The sequence below is a fragment of the Nicotiana sylvestris genome, chromosome 8 (assembly GCF_000393655.2).
Source record: "Nicotiana sylvestris chromosome 8, ASM39365v2, whole genome shotgun sequence".
Classification (NCBI taxonomy): Eukaryota; Viridiplantae; Streptophyta; class Magnoliopsida; order Solanales; family Solanaceae; genus Nicotiana; species Nicotiana sylvestris.
Genome location: NC_091064.1, coordinates 55,325,547 through 55,338,816, shown reverse-complemented (window position 1 = coordinate 55,338,816; position 13,270 = coordinate 55,325,547).

Below are 13,270 nucleotides of genomic sequence, written 5' to 3'. Positions count from 1 at the left end.
CCTTCATGGTAGAGGCTATGTGAGTCGTACTGTTCATTCAGCACTTCTACCGGTATTCCGGCTACTCCTAGGCCTCTGGTTGCCCATTATGCACTACCACTATTTGTGCACCTCATGCGTGGGGGTGCTTTCAGCTGTCAGTCCAGCCAATAAGGACTGAGCTAGTTCCAGTAGCCACGTCCTCCGAGGGATTGTTTTGAGTGCGGTGACACTCATCATATGGTAAGGGACTACCCTGGAATTAGGAGGGGTGCACCTCCACAGATTACTCAGGCCCCACATATTCCACAGGATCCTTAAGCTTCTCAAGTCGTGGTTATCGCACCAGTTGCCACTCTACCTGCACAGCTAGCTAAAGGTGGAGGTTGGGCAGGTAGAGGTTGCCCTAGAGGAGGTGGCCAGGACAGATGTTACGTTCTTCCTACTAGGACAGAGGCATTTGCATCCAACTTAGTTATCACAAGTATTGTTCCCATTTGCTATAGAGATGCATCAGTCTTATTTGACCTAGGCTCCACTTATTCCTATGTATCATCTTAATTTTCTCTATATTTGGGTATATCCCGTGATTTTCTTTAATTTATTGTGTCTATGTGTCCATGCCTGGGGGGATTCCATTATTGTTGATTGTGTGTATCTGTCGTGTTTAGTTGTTATTGGTGGTTTTGAGACTAGAGACGACCTATTGTTGCTCAGTATGGTAGATTTTGATGTTATTTTGGGCATGACTGGTTGTCTCCTTATGATGTTATTCTTGATTGCCACACCGTGGTAATTACATTGTCTATGCCATGATTGAGCTATTGGAGTGGAGAGGTACTTTAGATTATGTTCCTAGTTGGGTGGTGTCTTTCCTTAAGTCACATCGGATGGGTAGGATGGGGTGTGAAGCATATCTAAACTTTGTGAGAGATGTTAGTGTTGATACTTCTGCCATTGAGTCAGTTCTGGTAGTGAGGGACTATCCAAATGTATTTCCAGCAAATTTTTCTAAGCATTCCATCCGATAGGGATATTCTATTCCACCATATCGTATGGCCCCAGCGGAGTTGAAGGAGTTAAAAAATAAGTTGCAAGAGTTGCTTAATAAGGGTTTCATTTGGCCTAGTTTATCACCTTGTGGTTCTCCGATCTTGTTTGTAAAGAAGAAGGATGGTTCTATGCGCATATGTATCAATTATCAACAATAGAATAGGGTTACTGTGAAGAATGTGTATCAATTGTCATGCATTGATGAGCTATTTCATCAGCTAGAAGGTGCAAGAGTGTTATGAGGGATTGATTTGAGGTCAGGCTATCATAAGTTGACAATTTGGGAGTCATATATTCCGAAGACTCCCTTTAGGACTCGGTATGGTTATTATGAGTTCCTTATGATGTCATTTGGGCTGACCAACAACCCAGCAGTATTCATGCATTTGATGAATAGTGTATTCCAGCCTTATCTTGACTCATTAGTCATCGTGTTTATTAACGACATCTTTGTGTACTCCTGCAGCCGGTAGTATCATGAGCAGCACTCGAGCACCATGCTGCAGACATTGAGAGAAAAGAAGTTGTATTGAAAATTTTAAAAGTGTTATTTTCGTCTTGATTAGGTGGTATTTTTGGTTCATATAGTGTCGAGTGACAAGATCAAGGTAGATCCGAAAAAGATTGAAGTAGGGCAGAGTTAGCCAAACCGTCTTTAGCTACTATGATCCGGAGTTTTCTTGGTTTGACAGGTTATTGCTGTCGACTCGTAGAGGGTTTATCATCTATTGCTGCACCTATGACTAGATTGACCTAAAAGGATGCTCTGTTTAGATTGACCGAGGAGTGTGAGGAGAGCTTTCAAAAGCTCAAGACTGCTTTGACAACAACCATAGTTTTGGTGTTGCTTACAGGATTTGGTCTTGTAATGTGCATTGCGATTCATCGCGTGTTGGCCTCATTGCGGTGTTGATGCAAGATGGTAGGGTGATTTCCTACGCATTTAGATCGCTGAAGGTACATGAGAAGCACTATCATGTCCACGACCTTGACTCATCAGCTATTGTTCATTCCTTGAGGATTTGGCGACACTATTTGTATGGTGTCCCTTGTAAGGTCTATATCGACCATCGGAGTCTACAACATCTTTTCAAACTAAAGAATCGTAACTTGTGGCAATGAAGATGGCTAGACTTTGTTAAGGACTATGATATCACCATTCTATATCATCTTGGAAGGCTAATATGGGGCCCGGTGTGTTGAGTCAAAAGGTAGAGAGCTTGGGCAGTTTGGAATAACTACCGGCAGCGGAGAGGCCACTAGCATTAGATGTTTTGGATCCAAGTCGTGTGTTGGTTTGTGTGGTTTCTTGGTATTTTTTATATGATCATATTAGAGAGTGTCCGTAGGATGACCCCCAAAGAGGTCACTATTAGGGATGATAGTGTGTTATGGATGCAAGGCAGACTATGCGTGCCCAATGTAGATGGGTTGCGTGAGTTGATTATCAAGGAGGCTCACAGTTCGCAGTAATCTATTCACTGGGCACCGCTACGATGCATCAGGACTTGCAGCAGCACTATTGATGGAGAAGGATGAAGAAAGACAAAGTGGAGTATGTAGCTCGATGCCTAAATTATCTACAGGTGAAATATGAACATCAGCGGCCAGGTGGATTGCTTCAGGGACTAGACATTCCAGAGTGTAAATGGGAGCGGGTTACTATGTATTTTGTTTTTGGGCTCCCACAGACTTAGATGAAGTTCGGTGCAGTATGGTTTATTGTGGATAGGTTGACCAAGCCGGCTCATTTCATTTCATTGGTGACTACATATTTTTTAGAGCAGCTAACTCAGGTCTATATTTGTAAGCTTGTAAGATTTCATGACTTGCCAGTATCCATCATCTCTTATTGGGGTACACTGTTTACATCACAGTGCTAGAAGGACGTACATTCTGACTTAGGCACACGGGTTGAGTTGAGCATTGCATTCCACCCTTAAATGAACAGACAGTCTAAGTGCATTATTTAGATATCAGAGGATATGCTTCACACATGTTTCATGGAGTTCGAGGGTTCTTCGGATCAGTTCTTGCCGCATGCGGAGTTTGCCTACAACAACAGCTACCAGTTGAGCATTCATATAGCTCTGTATTGAGAACTTATATGGGAGGCGGTGTCGGTCTCCGGTGGATTGGTTTGAGCCGGTGAGACTAGACTATTGGGTACATACTATATTCAGGATGCTTTGGAAAAGGTTAAATTGATTCAAGATCGACACCCCACAGACCTATCTAGAAATAAGAGTTAAGCGGATCAGAAAGTTTGCGAAGCTGCATTCATGGTTGGGGAACGGGTCTTGCTCTGATTTTCGCCCATGAAGGGTGTTATAAGATGTTTCTGTGCTCCGAAAGTATCACGGTGATCATTCTCATGTGTTATACTTCAGCTCAGTCCTGTTGGTCAAGGATTTTTCTTATATTCAGGAGCTGGTGCCCAAGACAAGTAGGTTTGAAAGTTGATATCGAAGAACATTGCTTCAATGAAGGTTACGTGGAGGAGTCAACCAGCCGAGGAGGTGACTTGGGAGACCGAGCATGATATGCATAGCTGTTAACCTCATATTTTCACCACTTCAAGTATATCTGTATACTTGTTCGAGGACGAACGTTTGTTTTAAGAGGGGGAGGATGTAACGACCCGGCCGGTCATTTTGAGAATTTCATCCATGATCCCCTATTTATTGCCTCCTTTATGTTATATAAAAGTTATGCAACTTGCCGGGGTGTTTGGTTTTGGTTTCGGATTGAAATGGGACACATAGTCCCTAAGTTGGAGTCTTAAGTTGTTAATCGTAGTTTGACTTTCGTGTTAACGGCTCCAAAATGGAGTTTTGATGGTTCCAATAGCTTTGTGTTGTTATTTTTTACTTAGGGGCGTGTTTGGTTGTTAATTAGGATGTCTGTAAATCGTTTCAGCGTGAATTGGCGAAAGATAGAAAGTTGAAGGTTTAGAAGATTTTGAATGTTTGACAGGGGTTAACTTTAATTATATCGGTGTCGGATTCCAATTTCGTAAGTTGGAGTAGGATCTTCATCTCATTTGCGAATTTTGTGAAAAATTTGAAGTCAATCGGAGTTGGTTTGGTGTGAATCGGCATCAGTTTTGGGATTCGGAAGTTCATAGCTTCATAGGCTTGAATTGGGTTGCGATTCGTATAATCGGAGTTGTTTGATGTGATTTTTGGTCTCGAGTAGGTCTGTTATGCATTTTCAAACTTTTTGGTACATTCGGACAGGGTCTCGTGGGCCTCGAGTATGATTCAGATTTAATCCGGAACTAATTTTGGCTTGTTCATGTTGCTGAAGTCCCAGGCTTATTGGTGACATCGCGCGTGCAGAGGGATTTATTGCAGGTGTGAAAGGTGAGGCGCATAAGCGAAAAGGAGATCCCAGGGCTGGGCTCGCAGGTGCGGACACCTGGGTGCAGGCGCGGACATTTCTTTCGAGTAACAGGAATTTGGGAAGGGTCTTTGGGAAGGACCGCATATGTGGTCGTTTCTCCACATAAGCGGGCTTGCAAAGAAGCCATTGTCCACAAAAGCAAAACTTGTGGAGTTAAGTTGGACCCACACATACGATGGTTTTGTGCAAGTGCGGCGTCGGAGGTGCGACTAAAAGGCCACAGATGCGGAATCCTTTGGCATTAAAGGGGTCTTATAGGCTTTGAGTTTCATAATCAAATTTTGGACCAAGAGAGCTTGGTTTGTGGCGATTTTTAGGAGATTTGCAAGGAAATCATTAGGGTAAGAAAATCTAACTTGGTTTTGGTTAAATTACACGAATCTAATGTTGATTTCATCTTCTAATTAGTTATTTGAGTATGAAATTTAGAGAAAAATGTGAAAACTTCTTAGGCTAAAATTTGTGGATTTAAAAGGCGATCTGAGGTCGGATTTGAGTAATTCATGTATGGTTGGACTCATTATCGAATGGGTGTTCGAATTTTATAATTTTGGTCGAGTTCCGAGCCCCGGCCTAGGTTTACTTTGAGTTGACTTTTTATTTTTTTGGAATATCGTAACTTTATGATTCAAAATAGTTTCCTAAAGCTTATATTTATGGTATGAAGTTGTTTTGGATAGTTTCAAGCCATTATGAGTTGGATAATCGAGAGAAATGCCTACTAGCGGATTGGGTTAGCGTGTTTTGAGGTAAGTGTCTTGCCTAACTTTGTGTGGGGGAATTATCCCTTAGGATTTTTTGTTGTTGTGATAATTGTGATGTGTGAAAGCAATGGACGCAAGGTGAAGAATGTGTGCATGAGCTAAATGTTGAAATTTACTGGTTTTTGCTATGAAGATTCCTTTCATGCCCTAATAGAGTTACCAAAACATGTTATAGTCATCATTTCTAGTCTATCTTCACATGCTCTACTTGTCTTATAACTTACTTGTTAATTGCCCTACATCTTTAGTTGAAGCTACTGTTGTTTTCTCTATTCTATATTTAATATTTAAACCTGAATTCTTTGCTTGAAGCTGTTACGGTTGGATTATCTTGTTGATGAAATTGGTATTGGGTTATAATGGTCGTGATTCACATTGAGGCAGAGTATTTAGTTGTGAAATACTATTTTGTTGAGTTATTCATTTTTGGTTGTTATTGTTGAGACTCTTGTGTGGATTGTGTCTGAGCCATGGGCTCTTTATTGTGAAAACACTATTATTGTTAATTTCTTTGGCAAGTTGTGATACTGGGCACTTGAGGTGCGATTTTTCATACGTTGTCATATTGATATGCATTCGGTGGTATATGGTTTTAGGGTTGGAACACATGCAGTGAGTTAAGGTGGGCTTGATAGGCGTGGCTAGTATGGGAACTACTAGAAGCCACGCGATGTGATAAGGTGGCTAAAATGCTAGATGCTTTGTCGGAAAAATGATTTTTCAAAACTAAATGCAAGGCTCGCGCGGTGATACGAGGAAAGATTATGAATTATTCTTGTGATTTAGACTACTAGGCGGTAGCTTGTTGGTGGCTCTTTTTAGTACTACTTTATGTCTACACTTGTCTTTGGTTGTACCTCGGTAGTGACTCTTGTTGGTATATCATTCCTTGTTTTTCTCAATGTTGCATTCTATGCTTTAGTTTCTTGTAGCTAACCTTGATATGTTATTGTTGATTCAATTTCATTGCTATCATTTCTACATTGCCATACACTTGTACAATTTTTCTTATTTATTCCATTAAGGCCTTGACCTGACTTCTTCACTACTCTACCGAGGTTAGCTTAGAATTTACTGGGTACCGTTGTGGTGTCGTCATGCTATGCTTCTGTACATCTTTTTGTGTAGGTCTGGATACCTCGTACCATCCCAGGTACTAGAGAGACCTCAGCTTCAGAGACTTTAAGGTATACTTGACTCTGTTTTAGAGTCCGCGAAACCAGAAGACTGGGTGAGGAATTCTGTTAACCCAGGAGAAAGTGTGAGGAACTCCAAAATTTCGTGGTTTTAGTACGGTCTCTCAACTATTAATAATTGGCTCAATTATCTAATTTATTACAAGTTTTAAACCTATTGTACATTTTAACCCTTTTAAATGCTTTTAATTGTTTAGGGAGTTTATTCAAATAAACCACGATATCGCGCACTTATTGTTTTTGAACACATTGTGAATCGCGTAACGTGAAATGCACTCGCGATTTACAACATATTTATTTTATCATTGTTCGGAGTTAGAGTCGGGTCACATGAATGTGCACCCAATTTAGGGATTGTGTATCTCGACTATGCCATGGTAACTGTACTCGTAACCGTGATGATTTAATTACGCGCCTATAGCATTATACTAATATTCAAATGATATGATTTCCTAAGGTTCTGAAATTGTTTGTTAATTCATGATTTAAGGAGATATAAAATTGTGGAATGACGTAAAATTGATCACTAATCGTATTCCAATTTAAGAATACTCATCAATACATAAAGCAACAAACAAGATAGAAAAGAACTTAAACTAGTAGGAATATCATCAGTAAAGAAAATAAAAGTAATATGATGAAATAACAGTTGATCCCTATTTACTACAACGAATAAGCTTTTACTGCAAATTTAACATCAAAAATTTCCAAACTCGTATAAGACAAACTATGAGAATAACACACATGCTTGCCAAAACAGTTCACAACCCAAGGTGTTAGAATCACAGCTTCCTCACTACCTGGCACCAATTTTTCTCATATTTCATGCAGATTTAAAATTAACAATATGGACAATGGAGGATGGCAGGGTTGTAGGCTGAATTCTCGGAAATTCATGTAATACAGGAAAGCAAATCAAGTGAACTCAAAAATCAATAAACCAAACGACATACTCAGGATCCAAATTAAATAAATTTGATTATATAAATTGAGGTGAGTACCTAGTCGTGTGAAAACAAACATTGTAACCAAATAAAGGCTGAGCAGGAAACAAATGAAGCTGAGCGGAGCAGTAATCAGCTGCAACGAACTTAACCTTCAGCAGCTTTTACACCCAGAAAATTGTTCCCCAAAGCTTGTTTTCAGATCTACTTTTGAGTTGTTTTGAATTTCTGAGAGAGATGATGAGGTAGAAGAGGGAGGGGTGTGTCGTTAGGGTTTTCTGAAGGTAGGCTAGGGAAAGTTTGGGTCATTTTGTCAACTGGGCCGATAAAAATGTCCTGTCCCAATTGCAATGAAGAACAAAAAAGACACATTTTCTTGTTTCTCTGTATTTCAAACTTAACTCATTGATTAAAACACCCAATGTATACGGTAAAATCGAAGGGTTAAATTTTCAATCGATACGACATTTTGAAGGCTCAAGACCGCGGTCGAGTTTCATCCCTCGAGGGCCATTGACACTCAACCTCGGGGCGGTATGGACCAACGGTTACGGAGAGAAAGAGGGGAGTTCCCAAGGCATGCAGCTGGAGCCGACAAAGTCTGTCAGGCTAGTCTGAGCCCGTATCATGGCATTAACTAGTTGTCCCATCTCGTATCTTTGTAATAAATGTATTTGTAATATATTGGGATTTCGCCTCATATATAAAGGGGATCCTTGTAATTTTGTTGACATATGATGCTCCATACTAAATAAACAAGAACATTCTCTCTGCTCTCTAACACATTTTCTTGATTTCATTACTTCATTTATTGCCTATATTTGTCGTGTTATCTATTGTTCTTCATTTACTACTTATTATTGGCCACAGAAAGGCGCCATTGATTCATTCATAACTATTAGTCTCCGTAGACCACCCTTGATAGCTACCAGCCGAGCTTCAGACACGACCCCAAGGCCCTTGAATAGGCAAGCTCGAGGCCCCAATTATTAACCATTTGGTTTGTTTGTTATCTTTCTCCTGCGCTCTTATCTCGTTTCTAACTCTTTCACATAGCATCTATTACCTTAACAACTAGCATAAAAATAGATCACGTATTTTTAGAACCACTAAATCAAATTTAATTGTTATAACCATTTTCACGGTAAACAGTTTGGCGCCCACCGTGGGGCTAAAAATAATAGTCACTATTTTCTTGCTGGTTTTACTACATAACGCAACTTATCTTTCATGCTTTTCCTTGTCCAATTTCTTCGATTTCAAGTCGAAATGTCTAACTCAGTGAATGGAGGTGAAAACAACAATCTTGAGGACAACGGAGAACACGGTATGTGTTTTCTAGGTGTTATTGTGCCACTACGAAACCTGGCAATGCACCAAAACCAATCCCCGTGGACGCGGTCTCACACGACGCCCAACACGTCGACATAAGCTCTTTCACTTACAGGAGCGTGCACCAAGGAGATCAACAAGAAGCTCATAAAACCATGACTAGGAAAGAACGTGAGGTTAGCCTTCATGTTATTTTTAAAATGTTGTAGGCACAATAGCTGGCTATTACGCAGCTGCAAGTCACCAGAAAACTCCTAGCACGGTAGCGTTGGGAACGGTTCCCCAAGCCGAGCTGGTACCCGAGAGATCAAGCAACAACGGGTCGGTAGCCGACCCCGCCATCGTAAAGATGCTCGATGAACTCATAAAGAGGATCAAATCGGGCGAGAAGAAGATAGAAGCTAACGACAAAAAGGATGAGACCTACTATTCTACGGTCGACAAAATTCTTGGCGCACCCTTAATCCTAAAAGGTGTGTATTCGAAAACGTTCATACAAAGGCCGTTCCTAGAGGAAACAGCTCCAAATCTCATTCCAAAGAAGTTTAGAATACAAGACCTTTCGAAATAAAATGGAACCTCAGACCCCAATGAGCATGTCACTGCCTACACTTGCACGGTGAAGGGCAACGATTTACAGGATGATGAGATCGATTCCGTCTTATTAAAGAAGTTCGGGGAAACACTCTAGAAAGGGGCCATGAAGTGGTATCACAACCTAGCTCCTAACTCAATAGACTCATTTGCTATACTGGCAAATTCTTTCATAAAGGCACATGCCGGTGCCATCAAAGTAGTGACAAGGAAATTCGATGTCTTCTAGACCAAGTAGAGAGAGAATGAGATGGCGCGAGAGTTTCTATCTCGCTTCCAAATGGAATGAATGGAACTACCACTAGCCTCCGATGACTGGGCAGTGCAGGCCTTCACTCAAGGTCTGAATGAACGAAGCTCGGTGGCTTCGAAGCAGTTGAAACAGAACCTAGTAGAGTATCCTACCGTGACCTGGTCGGACATCCATCACTGATACCCGTCGAAGATCAGGGTTGAGGACGACCAACTAGGAGCCCCCTCGGCCTCGGTATACCCAAGAAGGCATCCGGCGAAGGAGCCAAAGGCAAACAAAGAAAGGTACCAACCATACCTTGAAGACAGGAGAAACGCCCCAAGGCGCAACATACCCCGCAATGATCGAAGGATGGACCGAGGCCAGAATCCTCGAGGACTCGTCAACAGAGCTGGCTTCGATAGGTACACATGTTCACCATCAATAAAATCAGAGACACTAGGTGACCAAGGCCCGTAGAATCAGATCCTTCACAAAGTAACCATAATTTAGTGTGTGAATTTCACAACACACACTGTCATAGGACCGAAGATTGCCAACAACTCCGGGAAGAGGTAGCCTGGCTACACAACAAAGGTCACCTCCGGGAATTCCTCAGCGACCGATCCAAAAATCAGTTCCGAGAAAGAGAGGTGGCCAAGATGAATGAAACAAATGAGCCACAACATGTCATCCACATGATTTTAGGAGGCATCGATGACCTACATGAGCCCATGATGAGAAGAAGAAACTATCCATCACCAGAGAAAAGCGAACTCGGGGCTACATACCCGAGGATTCTCTCACATTCAGCGACGAAGGCATTGATACCTTATCTCAGCCCCACAACGAGGCACTGGTAATCTCTTTCCTTGTAAACATATTCCAAATTAAATATGTACTTGTGGATCCATGTAGCTCGGCCAACATTATCAAGTCGAGGGTGATAGAGCAGCTCAGACCGCTTGACCGAGTCGTGTCTGCTTCTTGAGTCATCAATGGATTCAACATGGCAAGCGAAACGACAAAGGGGGAAATCACCCTCCCAGTCAAAGTGACTGGCATAACCCAAGATGTCAAATTCCATGTCATCGAAGGAGACATGAGGTACAACGCCTTGATCGGAAGGCCGTGGATACACTGCATGAGAGCAGTACCATCCACCCTCCATCAAAATGATTAAATTCCTGAACTTTATGCAGGCGTCCGACCGAGGCAGTCGAAACGCTAACACAACTCAAAGACCTTAAGGTTTTAAAGAATTCGTTGCACTCTTTTCCTTCGACTGAGTTTTTTATCCCAAAAAGGGTTTTACTGGCAAGGTTTTTAACGAGGCAAAATCTATATGCAACCTAAGGGAGAGCCAACAAGTATTCAAGGTTTCTTTCGCAATCAACCTCAAATACTTGGGGCATTCCCCCGGAAGGTCACCTACTCGAAGAAGCTTAGATACGCTAAGTGGGCTCTCGATAGGAAAATAATGTACCGGGCCAAACAGTCAAATGAACCATGTCTGCATAGAACAACTAAGCCCATAACAGCAAAAACATGTATACTTGCACAAAGTAATCAAAGGAAATCGGTATTTTTGCAAAAATGACTCCTCTGTCAAAAATGTCCCAAACACTCAAGGACTGGCGTCAACAGCTCGCAACAATGTGACCTCCGGGTCGGCAACTCCAAACTCATATGCCCTCAATGAGGCAACACCAAAATCGCAAAACAGCTCCAAAGCGAAAAGTGCCCCGAAACTTGGGGACTAGCGTCAAAATCTCAAAAATCGCACGGCCTCCGGGTCGGAAACTCCAAAATCATAAGCCCTCAATAAGGTAACACCAAGTTTACAAGTAATGCCTCTCAAGCCGAAGTACCCTCGATGACTCGGGGACTGTCGCCAACCACCACTCATTAAAAACTCGAGGCCATAAGACCCCAAGCGGGCAAACTCGTTCTCATAAAACCTATATAAGGCAACAACAATATCTGTAAGACCTCAAGTAAGGCATGAACCATACTTGTACCAAGTATCCAAAACTGTAAGACATCAAAGGCATGTAAAACTCGTAATACCTTACAAAAGGCATAAACTCGATCTCAAAGTTTAGGTTATATATAAAACTTTTAAGGCACATAAAGGCATACCCTCGATATAGACGTTGAAACAACTTCACTCGGGACTTAAAGGATCCGGCCAAACACAAATTACTCTGGTCACAAGGCTGTACCAGCCAAAATAACACGACTCAAGGATACCCGATCGTCGCTATAAATCACAGGCCTTCAATTACATCGAATATACTTCGGAAAGAACCGGTTAAATAGGCTACCCTCGACATAGACAAAAGAGCTTCGACCATGTTAGCTCCTAAACACTAGCTTCGAGATACTCAGCCTCTGAGCCAAACCTCCCGAGGTGCTGATCATCGCCATATAACGACTCACAATCGAGGTTTTTTATTAAACCGTCGAAGAGTCAGGCAAACATTATTTCAAAAAGTCCTTAACGAGGGAAAATTAAAGACTATATTAAAAGTCGCATCGACCTAAGGCATAAGAGCCATTGTCACCAGCCCACACATAAAAGGTCACATCGACCCAAATCGTAAAATCCAATGTCGCCAACCCACACATAAAAGGTCGCAACGACCCAAGGCATAAACCCATTGCCCCCAGCCCACATACAAAAGGTCTCATCGACCCAGCGCGTCAGAGCCTAAGGGCCAGCTCTAAATTAAAAAACTTGTAGGTTGAATGAGCTCGAGTTAAAACCCGATTCGGAGACTGAACCCAAAATAGTTAACTAAACATGCCTAAGAGCAAACGCGTAAGGGCTATTAATGCCATCCCATATAAAGGTCGCACCAAGCCGAGGTATAAGAGCCATTATGCTAGCCAAGATAAAAGTTCGCATCGACCCATAACGTAAGAGCCACTATCGCCAGCCCCCATATTAGGTCGTACCGACCCAACGCATAAGAGCCTAAGGACCAGTTTGAGATTAAAAAACATGAGGGTCAAATGAGCTCGAGTCGAAACCCGATTCGGAGACTGAACCCAAAATAGTTAACTGAATATGCCTAAGAGCAAGCGCGTAAGAGCTAGTGTCGCCAGCATTAAAATTAAAGGTCGCATCGACCAAACGCGTAGGAGTATACGGGCCAGCCCAATGAGACTCAAGGCCATAATATGAATCTAAGGATTCCTCCTAACTCAAAGACTAGTTCATCTGGCTAAGTTAAAGATAGAAAGAGATACAGAAGAAATAAAATCGCAAGGTTTTTTTTTACACATATACGAAAAAACACAAGCTCCATTTACAAACGTGATTTGAAAAATCTATATACAGAATCAGAAAGTAAAAGCTATATCCCCCCTGGGGGCTATGGCTCGACGGCCTCATCTTCCCTATCCTTGGCATTGAACAGAAGTAACCGGGCACCACGCTTATCCGCCCTCGCCCGCGCCAACTCTTCCGAGAGGTCAAATCCCCTAGCACGGATCTACTCGAGGGTTTTCCTCCGAGACTTACACCGAGCATATTCTTTGATCCTATGTTTGCGATCAAGGATCTTTCTCAGCTCAGCTTGAGCATCGGTAGCATCCTTCAAATAGACTTCCACCTTTTGGTCAGCCTTAGTTCAGCTCATTACGGTTTCAGCCCGGGCATCCACAACCTCGGCCTTTATCTTCAAAATCTCAAACTCGAGCTTGGTAATCATATTTGTTCAAACCAAGCTATTATCACAAGCTAAGAAAAGTTGAACCTTAAGG